This window comes from Rhinatrema bivittatum, chromosome 2 (assembly GCF_901001135.1).
Source record: "Rhinatrema bivittatum chromosome 2, aRhiBiv1.1, whole genome shotgun sequence".
In the NCBI taxonomy this organism is placed as follows: Eukaryota; Metazoa; Chordata; class Amphibia; order Gymnophiona; family Rhinatrematidae; genus Rhinatrema; species Rhinatrema bivittatum.
In genome coordinates, this window is record NC_042616.1 from 635025400 (window position 1) to 635036809 (window position 11410).

Below are 11410 nucleotides of genomic sequence, written 5' to 3' on the forward strand. Positions count from 1 at the left end.
ACATAAGCATTGTCAAGGTAAGTGTAAAACATTGATAAGACAGGCGAAGAGAGAATTTGAAATGAAGTTGGCCATAGAGGCAAAAACTCATAATAAAAACTTTTTAAAATATATCCAAAGCAAGAAACCTGTGAGGGAGTCGGTTGGACCATTAGATTACAGAGGGGTTAAAGGGGCTCTTAGGGAAGATAAGGCCATTGCAGAAAGACTAAATGAATTCTTTGCCTTCGTGTTTACTAATGAGGATGTTGGGGAGATACCAGTTCCGGAGATGGTTTTCAGGGGTGATGACTCAGACGAACTGAACGAAATCACTGTGAACCTGGAAGATGTAGTAGGCCAGATTGACAAACTAAAGAGTAGCAAATCACCTGGACCGGATGGTATGCATCCTAGGGTTCTGAAGGAACTAAAAAATGAAATTTCTGATCTGTTAGTTAAAATTTGTAACCTATCATTAAAATCATCCATTGTACCTGAAGACTGGAGGGTGGCCAATGTAACCCCAATATTTAAAAAAGGCTCCAGGGGCGATCCAGGTAATTATAGACCAGGAAGCCTGACTTCAGTGCTGGGAAAAATAGTGGAAACTATTCTCAAGATCAAAATTGTAGAGCATATAGAAAGACATGATTTAATGGGACACAGTCAACATGGATTTACCCAAGGGAAGTCTTGCCTAACAAATCTGCTTCATTTTTTTGAAGGGGTTAATAAACATGTGGATAAAGGTGAACCGGTAGATGTAGTGTATTTGGATTTTCAGAAGGCGTTTGACAAAGTCCCTCATGAGAGGCTTCTACGAAAACTAAAAAGTCATGGGATAGGAGGCGATGTCCTTTCGTGGATTACAAACTGGTTAAAAGACAGGAAACAGAGAGTAGGATTAAATGGTCAATATTCTCAGTGGAAAAGGGTAAACAGTGGAGTACCTCAGGGATCTGTATTGGGACCGGTGCTTTTCAATATATATATAAATGATCTGGAAAGGAATACGACGAGTGAGGTTATCAAATTTGCGGATGATACAAAATTATTCAGAGTAGTTAAATCACAGGCAGACTGTGATACATTACAGGAGGACCTTGCAAGACTGGAAGATTGGGCAGCCAAATGGCAGATGAAATTTAATGTGGACAAGTGCAAGGTGATGCACATAGGGAAAAATAACCCTTGCTGTAGTTACACGATGTTAGGTTCCATGTTAGGAGCTACCACCCAGGAAAAAGATCTAGGCATCATAGTGGATAATACTTTAAAATCGTCGGCTCAGTGTGCTGCAGCAGTCAAAAAAGCAAATAGAATGTTAGGAATTATTAGGAAGGGAATGGTTAATAGAACTGAAAATGTCATAATGCCTCTGTATCGCTCCATGGTGGGACCGCACCTTGAATACTGTGTACAATTCTGGTCGCCGCATCTCAAAAAAGATATAGTTGCGATGGAGAAGGTACAGAGAAGGGCAACCAAAATGATAAAGGGGATGGAACAGCTCCCCTATGAGGAAAGGCTGAAGAGGTTAGGGCTGTTCAGCTTGGAGAAGAGACGGCTGAGGGGGGATATGATAGAGGTCTTTAAGATCATGAGAGGTCTTGAACGAATAGATGTGACTCTGTTATTTACACTTTCGAATAATAGAAGGACTAGGGGGCATTCCATGAAGTTAGCAAGTAACACATTTAAGACTAATCGGAGAAAATTATTTTTCACTCAACGCACAATTAAGCTCTGGAATTTGTTGCCAGAGGATGTGGTTAGTGCAGTTAGTGTAGCTGGGTTCAAAAAAGGTTTGGATAAGTTCTTGGAGGAGAAGTCCATTAATGGCTATTAATCAATTATACTTAGGGAATAGCCACTGCTATTAATTGCATCAGTAGCATGGGTTCTTCTTAGTGTTTGGGTAATTGCCAGGTTCTTGTGGCCTGGTTTTTGGCCTCTGTTGGAAACAGGATGCTGGGCTTGATGGACCCTTGGTCTGTCCCAGCATGGCAATTTCTTATGTTCTTAAGAGGGCTGCAAACCCACCAGCGGACCCCATCTCGCCGGTGATCGAGAAGAGTAACAGGCCCGGGAGGCCACAGGCGGATCTCATCTCGCCAGCGGCTGACGAAAGAAGAGGCTCAGGAGGCCGCTCACAAATCCCAACTCACCGGCGGTTGAAAAAAGATGAGGTCCGGGAAGCCATTGGTGGACCCAATCTCACCAGTGGCTAAAGAAAGAAGAGGCCTTGGAGGCCGTCGGCAAACCCCATCTCGCCAGAGGCTGAAGAAAGAAGAGGCAGGGCGGCCGCTAGCAAAACCCATTTCGCCAGTGGCTGAAGAAAGAAGAGGTCTGGGAAGCCAAGAAGAGGCACAGGCCCAGGAGGCTACCCACAGCCAAAAAGAGGAAGAAGCCCGTTCTCCCACTTCTCTAAGTGTGCAGGCCTTCAAACCATGTGTGGCCAATATATGCACTATGCCGATAACGTGCATTGTGAGATCAGCATAGAGGAAGTGCTAGCCCCGCACGTTTTGAATACCACAGAGCAGGCACATGCGGAGCAGTGGGAGAACGGATTCCTTCCTCTTTTCGGGCTCTGGAAGCCTCCTGGGCCTATTCCTCTTCTTGGCCAACGGCAGCCATCCAGACCTGATGGAGAGCCTGCCTGTTTTGATGTGACTGAATGGTAGCCTGCCTGTGTGTGTATGTGTGTGTGAGAAAATGGTAAGCTGCCTAGGTGTATATGAATGGTAGACTACCTGGGAGTGGGTATGTAGTGTGAATGGTAACCTACCTGGTGGTGTGTGTGTGTGAATGGGAGCCTTCCTGAATGTAAACCGGTGCGATATGTATTGTATACAGGAACATCGGTATATAAAAATTAAAAATAAATAAATAAATAAATGTGTGTTTGTGTGTGAGAGAGAGCATGAAGGTGTGAGAGCCTATATGTGTATGTGAGAGAAAAAGAAAGAGCATGTGGGAGTGAAAGTCTGTGTGGGGGTGTAAAGGAGTGTATGGGTGTGTAGGAGTGGCAGCCTGTGAGAGTGGGAGCCTGCATGTGTGTTTGTATGGCAATATGAAGCTGTGTGAAAGAGAATATGTGTCTGTGTGGGGAATGGGAGCCTGTGTACGAGAGACAGCATATGAGAGTGAGAACCTGTGGTGTGAGAATGTGGCAGCCTGCATATGAGAGAGCCTGTGTGTGTACATATATATGGGATTGGGAGCCTGCACGTGAGAGCCTGTGTGTCTGTGTGTGGGAGAGCATGTAAGAGTGAAAGCCTGTGTGCCTGAGGGGGAATGGGAGCCTGTGTGTGTGTGTGGGAGTGAGAGCCTGTGTGGGAATGAGAGCATGTAAGAGAGAGAGCTTGTGTGTGTGTGAGTAGGAGGGAATGGGAGCTTCGGTGTGAGAGATTGCATGTGAGAGAGAGCATATTAGAGTGGGAGCCTGTGTATATGTGAGAGAGTGCATGCAAGAATGAAATCCTGTGTGAGAGAAAGCTTGTGTGTGAGAGCACATGTGAGAGAGAGAGCCTGTGTGTGTATGGAGAAAGGAAAGAAGACAGAAGAAACACAAAGAATAACAGAGACCCTGAAAAAGGAATAAGAAAAAGACAGACAAGGGGTAAAAAAAAAAGACTGGGACCAACTGATTAGAAAAATAAGATTAGACAACAAAGGTAAAAAAAAATGTTGCCTTTCAGCAATTGGAATATACCATCTTTGGGAATGTGCATTTCTTATATATTTGTATTTTGCTTTTTCTTCAATATTCTAGAATTCACAGAATCTGGTTTCTCTAGCTTTCCATTTCAGTTTTGCCTGCATGTTTCTGTTTTTAATTTGTAGTTCCTTATTCTGTATTAGGTAAGGGTTGGTCTGTGATGTGCATGTGTTACAGAGATGCAGTAATTTGACTAGCATGTAGTTTCTCTGTAGGAATTTGTAGCATTCTGGCTTTTTCATGTATATGAGAGAGGGAATGTGTGAAAGAATCAATGTGTTAGTTACTGTGTGTGATTGAGAAAGATCTCCTACCTCCCCCAATCTATAATCTCAGGGTGAGTGAAAATCAAAAGGTCCCAGATGTGGAGAGGAGATTCTTTTCATCTTTAGTATCTACTAGATAAATGAGGCTTGACCGACGTGCCGCAAATGCGCAGTAGGGAGCAGCTCTACTGCGCATGCGCGGCACAAAGAACTCTGCCCGACGTGCCGCGAGAGAGCACGTCGGTCTGAGCGGCGGGCACAGCGTTTTGCGGCAGTGGCGGAGGTATGTCAGCATCGGTCGGGCCAGCAACAGAGAGCGGCGGATGTGGCGTGGAGGAGCAGCGGTGGTGAAAGCTGAGCGACAGGCGGGCAAGCAACGAGTGCGGTGGTCAGGCGCTCCAAGAAAAGGCTCCTCAGACATGTTAACAGCCTGAGCCTGGCCCTCGGTTGCCGGGGAAGGGAGTAGGAAGTAGGGACGGTGACGGAGGGACAGGCTCAGGCTGTTAACATGCTGCAGTTCCGTCAGCAAATGCCTCCTCCTTTAGCCTGGTCCCTCCCAGCCGGCCTTGGAGAAGAGAAAAAGAGGGAGGGGAGGAAGGCTGAGGGAGAAGGAAGGGGTTGTGGATGAGGTGATAGTGGAAGGAAAGGGAAGATGAGGGGATGGAAGGAAAAGGGATGAGTGAGTAAGTGGGAAGGGTAAGACGTTGTGCAGATGAGAAAAAGAGGGAGTGGGAAGGGAGTGTGGATGAGCTGGGAGGGGATGAGAGTGAGGGATGGGATTGAGAGAGGGTGGGGAGTGACTGAGGGAAGGGGAGGTGAGAGTGAGGGAAGGGGAGGGAGTGGGAGTGAGAATGAAGGGGGAGGTGAGAGTGAGGGAAGGGGAGGGAGGATGAGGGGGAGGTGAGAGTGAGGGGAGTTTGAGTGGGAGAATGAGGTGGGAGGTGAGTGAGGGAAGGGAGTTTGAGTGGGGGCAGGGCAGGGGAGGGAAGGGGGGTGAGTGACTGAGGTGAATGAGCGAGGGGAAGGGGGAGTGAGGGAAAAGAAGTGTAGACAGGTGCAGTGTCCGAAAGCGGACCGAAAAATGTTTTTAATGTAGCCCGTTGTTACGGGCTTAACAGCTAGTTTTTAATTATTGGGTGTAATTTGATGTTTGTATTTTGAAATTTTGTTTTTTGGGAAATATTAGAACATTTTTAAATTATTGGATGTTTTATTAATCAGATGTTTTGAATTATTTTATTGATATTTGGGAAAATTCAGAACAGATTTATGCTTTTGGTTTTTTTTTTAATTATTGGATGTTCATTGGCTATGTTGACATTTATTCTTTTTATTAGCATAGTTTTAATATTATGAAACATATTTTATATTTCTTGATTGTATTGCTTGATGTTTTGTGAGGAATAATAATACAGTTGGATTTCTGGTTTCCAGTACAGTTTTTGTTGGCATGTTTCTATTTTGTATTTGGTGAGGGTTTGTTTGTATTTTAAAGGTCCAGTTCTTGTGTAACTTGAATTCTTGCTGTGACAATTATGGTACTTATTATCACTGGCTTTTACAGCATTATGGTCCTCTCTTCCACATTTCTATTTTAAACAGAAGTTTGCTCTTTATTAATTTCACTTGCATACAGAAAAATGGTTTTGGATGTTCTTGCAGAAAATATGTTTTACATTCATATATTTCATTGAAACAGGTGTTAGAAGATTAGGCGATTATTTTAAGGGATGGATTTAACTCATTTTCCCTCTAAAGACTGGGTTGCTGTGAGCATAAAATTGATAGGCTTTTTGCTTCAAAGAAAGTAGTGCTTACAAGGTAACGAAGGAGGGTGGACTGTGTTCTAAGGCATCTGGCAGCAGCAAATTTTTTGGTGCACTGCCAACTTCAGCAGCCACCCTACACCCCTGCCTGGGAGGAAGAGTTTTGCTGCCCCTTCTTCCTGCAGAGTGTTCCAGTGATCCTTTTCCACAAAGGATCCAACAAAGTCAAAACTCATCAAGTGAGGCATTGAAGAATAACTGTAAGATCAATTTTACATTACATCTGAGGACCCCCAGTTGGAGGCTTCATCAAGAAATCTGTGAATTTGTTCAGGGACTGTGTTATTCCATTTTTCTATCCAGTTGGGGGGGGGGGGGTTCCGCTCCATTCAGGATATCCCTGCCCTCTTGGGATCCTCATTTATCCTAGCCCTGGAAGGTGAGCATGTCTCTTGCGCTGGAAAAGGTAGAGACCCTTGCACAGATCCAGAAAGAAAGAGTTGTAACAGCCATCTGTAGGAAAAGAACTGATGAGAATTGTGCCAATTACCATTCAAAATACAATTTCAGTAAAGTTTAATTTTGGACCCTCACCCAAAGTCTCCTGTGTTGTGTGGCACTCACATCCATCAAAAAGGACATAAAAAGTATACCTCTCCCAGGGAAAATGAGTGTGTCACCCCTGACATCTAGGGCACTGGTAGAGTGGTCCCCCCGACAATAAAAGAACTAGACCCTACAGAAAGAGACTGTGTGTGTCAACTATTGGCCCCGGAAGAACCAAAATTATTTTTAAGACCCCACTGGAGTACAGTCAGGTACTCAGGAGGGGATTACAGAGGATTTTGTACTTTACAATGTGCCTGGCAGTGGAGGGGGTTTGTGTTATTGTTACTTAGATGACACCAGGATTTGAATTTTTTTTTTTTTTTAATGTGAGGTATACAGGAAACAGCTACCAGACACACACCTCCTTTGTTAGAGGTGTATGTGTGGTGGATGTTCTGTTGATACAGAGTAAATATTTACAGAACTGGAGGTACAGGATTTATATTGTGTTTGCAATGCTGGCATCTTTCTCCAGGCTCCAGAGCCTTGAACAGCTGCAAATTCTCGAAAAGTGAAACTGCTACATTTCAAAAAGGTTCCAGGTAGTTGACCCATCAGAAAATCACTATCGATTTTATATAATTCTTTCCAACATTCCATTTATTGGAAAGCATGAAAAGGTAGCCAGTCCAAGATTTGTCAATAAGCATTCATTATGCCTTTGCCTAAGGTGGCAGGATGGCTAAGATTTGTTGCCTTCTAACTTAGCTGAGTATCATTCAACAGAGAACAGCCCTTTGTTGCCCTGTAACAGAGCCTTGTGAGGGAGTGGGGTGGAAGCATCAAAAGTGCTTAGCGGGGCAAAATCCTAAGTATGTCCCTGAAAGTATCATTTACAACTTATTTGTTAATGTTTACTTCTAGTTAGCCTGTTTTGACATTCCTGAACTGGAGCCAGGGGCTGGCTGCCCTATCAGGGGGATCAGGCTTCCCCCGATGAGCCAGTCGCTCCCATCACATGGCTACTTTTTTTTTTTTTTTTAAACTTCCCAGCTCACCTGGGAGGGCAGTGGCAGCAGCAGGAGAGGCTGTGGGGTAGCAAAGAAGACCCGCCCAAACAAGGCCGCCATGGAAGCCCATCTCATAGCAGAGAAGACACCCGCCAAAGCAAGACCACCACGGGAGCCCGTCCCGTAGTGGCGAAGACACCCATCGAAGTAAGGCCGCCACAGGAACCCATCCCCATGGCGGCAAAGAAGGGGCTTGCAGTGAGCCCTGGTGAATGTATGAGAAAATGGGAGCTTGGGTGTTTGTATGTGGGGATGGGAGTCTGGATGTGTGTATGAGGATGGGAGCCTGGGTGGGAGAATGAGCGCCTGGGTGGGAGAATGGGCACTTTGGTGTGTGTATGAGGGTGGGAGCCAGGGTGTGTGAGTGAGAGCTTGAGTGTGTGGTAGAACATGTGAAAGTGAGAGCTTGTGTGTGTAAGGGAGACTTTGAGACAAAGCATGAGCCTCTGTGTGTTTGTGAGAGAGAAGAAGGGAAGAAAATAGGAGTGAGAAGAAACAGAAAGAGAAGAGTGACCCTGGAGAAAGAATTAGGAAAACATTGACAAGGGGGAAATGAAAAAAAAGAGACCTGGGCCAAGTCATTAGAAAAATGAAAAAAAAAAACAACAAAGGCAAAACAAAAATATTTTGAGATTTTAGCAATTGGAATATGCCATCTTTGGGTAATTTTGTATTTTTCTCTTTAGCCTTCTATTGTTCAGAGTCTGATTTCTCAGGCTATTTCAGTTTTGTTTGCATGTTTCTATTCTAATTTGTAGTCTCTTATATTCTGTATTAGGTAAGGGTCAGTCTATGTTCTGCCTATATGTGACTGAGCTGCAGTATTGCTGCCAGCGTGTAGTTTCTCTGTAGAGATTTGTAGCAGTTTGGCTTGCTCTGTTATCCCAGTAGGTGGTGTATTAATGTCATAAGGCCTGGTGTAGTATTTGCCTTGCTTCTTTTTCAAAAGGTTGTTGTTATTTGAGTCCAGAGAGTCAATTCTGTATATGATATGGCGAGGTTCTAGGGCCTTTTTTTGTTTGTTTTGCAGGGGTTTGTCTTACGTCACAAAATGTTTAGTTTTTTTTTTGGTGAGGTGTCCTCAGAATTTGAATATAGCTTTTTTTCATGTTGGGTTTACTATATTGTAATGGTAATCCCGTTTATTCATGGCTTTGACAAGCTAAGCCCACACCTAGCATGCGTTACAAAAAATGTAATTCCAGAGTATTTCCAAGTGTCTTTTTTTGCAGGATTTTTTGACTGGCATCACAGCAATGCATGTAAATATAAAATGCATGTTGTGATATTTTTAATACCCTTCCCTTGACCATGGGTTCCATTTGAGGATGAGGATGTTTCACTTTTTAAAAATACTGGGCTGGATTTTAAAAGCCCTGCGCCAGTGGCATAGCCACGGGTGGGCCTGGGTGGGCAGGTGCCCACCCAACTTAGACCCAGGCCCACCCAACTGGCACCGGAACTGCAAGGCTGTCGCGGGATCCCATCCCCGCGACAGCGAACAAGAGAACCCACGCCTCGCGCGCCATCACGGCACACATGGGGAAGCGCTGCTGCGGCCGTACGGCCAACCGGTCTTCCTGTTCGGGGGGGAGCGGAAGCGCCGCGTGCAGCTTCCGCTTCCTCCCCCCAATGCAGGAAGATCAGCTGCCTCTCCTGCTGCCACCCGTTCTCCTGCTATCTTCGGACCAAACGGCCCGCCGAATTTCCTGTTTGGGGGAGCGGAAGCGCCGCGCACAGCTTCCGCTTTCTCCCCCAAAGCAGGAAGATCAGCTGCCTCTCCTGCTGCCACCGGCCTCCTGCTATCTTCGGGCGTCGGGCCGTACTGCCCGCCGATCTTCCTGCTTTGGGGGGGGGGGGGGGGGAGGAAGCGGACATTGTGCGCTGCGCTTCCGCTCCCCCCCCCCGGACAGGAAGTTCGGACGCCCGAAGATAGCAGGAGTCCGGTGGCAGCAGGAGAGGCAGCTGATCTTCCTGCTCTGGGGGAGAAAGCGGAAGCTGTGCACGTGCTTGAATGTGTATGTGTGGATGAGAATGGGAGTGTGTGTGGGTGAAAACTGGAGCCTGGGTGTGTATGTGGGTGAGAATGGAAGCTTGAATATGTGGGTGAATGGGAGCTCGAATGTGTGTATGTGTGGTTGAGAATGGGAGCCTGGGTTTGTGGGTGGGTGAGAATGGGAGCTTGAATGTGTGTATATATGGGTGAGAATGAGAGCCTGGGTTTGTGTGGGTGGGTGAGAATGGAAGCTTGAATATGTGGATAAGAATGGGTGCTTGAATGTGTGTATGTGTGGGTGAGAATAGTACCTTAAATGTGTATATGTATGGATGAGAATGGGAGCTTGAATATGTGTGGGTGAGACTGGGAGCATGGGTTTGTGGGTGAGACTGGGAGCATGGGTTTATGTGTGTGGGTGAGAATGGGTGCCTGGATGTGCATCTGTGTGTGCATAAGAATATAAGCCTGGGGAGGGGTGAGAAAGTGAGAACTTGAATGTGAGCTTGTGGGGGGGGTGGGGGGAGAGCATATGAGAGTGAGAGCTTGAGTGTGTGAGAGGGAGTCTGTGAGAGAAAGCGTGTATGTGTGTGTGTGTGTAAGGGAAGAAAACAGTAATAGAAGAAAGACACTGAAAAGGAATTAGGAAATGAGCTATAAGGGAAAAAATGGGAAAAAGAGACCAGGACCAACTGATTAGAAAAATACAAAGATCAGACAACAAAGGTAAAAATATATATCTATATTTGAGATGTTAGCAATTTAAATATAAGCAACACAACCGCTCTCTCAAAATTTATGGACAGGTAGGAGCCGTGTATAAAATCGTAATAATAAGAAGGCTAAAGTACCACAAATCACCGTGAATTATGTTTGTATCATTAAGTAAACCTCATACTTAGGCGTAGATGTGAATGCTATGCTGCATAATTTGGCATTATTTATCAGTAAAAAAACAACTAGTAGTCCTACATGCCTACAGCCCACCCATGTTAACCTTGTGCCCACCCAAAAAATCAATTCTGGCTACGCCACTGCCCTGCGCGCCTATTTTGCATAGGCCGCCGGCGCGCGCATAGCCCCGGGACGCGCGTAAGTCCTGGGGCGGGACCAGGGGCGTGGTCGAGGCCTCCAGACCAGCCCCCGGGTCGGGTGATGGCGCGCGCAGATTTACACCTGCTTTCGGCAGGCGTAAATCTACCAACAAAGGTAGGGGGGAGTCTAGACAGGGCTGGGGGGTGGGTTAGGGAAGGGAAGCGGAAGGAAAGTTCCCTCCGAGGCCGCTCCGATATTGGAGCGGCCTCGGAGGGCTCGGCGCTTGCAGGTTGCACAAATGTGCACCCCCTTGCGCGCGCCGACCCCGGATTTTAAAAGATACGCCCGTATCTTATAAAATCCAGCGTACTTTTGTTTGCGCCTGGTGCACGAACAAAAGTACGCACGCACGAAAATTTATAAAATCTACCCCATAGCTTGCTCGAGGGAGCTGGGCGCAGAACACAGACTGAATGATTGGGGGGGGGGACAGCACAGTAATTGTTCCCACAGGGCAGCAAAAAAGATGGCCATGGCAGAGCCCATCCTACCACAGCCAGAAGATACATATGCAAAAAAGATGGCCATGGCAGAGCCCATCCTACCACAGCCAGAAGATACATGTGCAAAAAAGATGGCCATGGCAGAGCCCATCCTACCACAGCCAGAAGATACATGTGCAAAAAAGATGGCCATGGCAGAGCCCATCCTACCACAGCCAGAAGATACATGTGCTGCAGGGAAAGTGCATGAGGACGTCAGACACCCCATGGGCCAATATTTTCCTGCAATCCACCCCTGACTGGAGCTCACCACGACTCCATCCCTGCTCTACACACCCGGCGCAGCAGCTCCTTCCGTAGCGCTCCCTGCCGGCTTTCGTGCAGAGAGCCCTTCGCGGTTACTCAGACGAACGGATAAGTGTGAAAGCGTCCGACACCTAAACCTACTCGTTGGACAAGCGCCCTCGCGCGCTCCGAAAAAATGCCGGCAGCCGTATCCCGCCCGCTTTCGCTATAACC

General features: G+C 46.5%; 1 long non-coding RNA gene across 1 annotated transcript in view; it reads right to left on the reverse strand.

Moving 5' to 3' along the window:
• Window positions 1-11402, reverse strand: part of LOC115085361 — a 55667-nt gene extending 44265 nt beyond the window's left edge. The window contains exon 1 of the long non-coding RNA XR_003854814.1: window positions 11228-11402. This is a non-coding gene — a long non-coding RNA (uncharacterized LOC115085361). The remainder of the gene's footprint in view (window positions 1-11227) is intronic.
• Window positions 11403-11410: the final 8 nt, after the last annotated feature.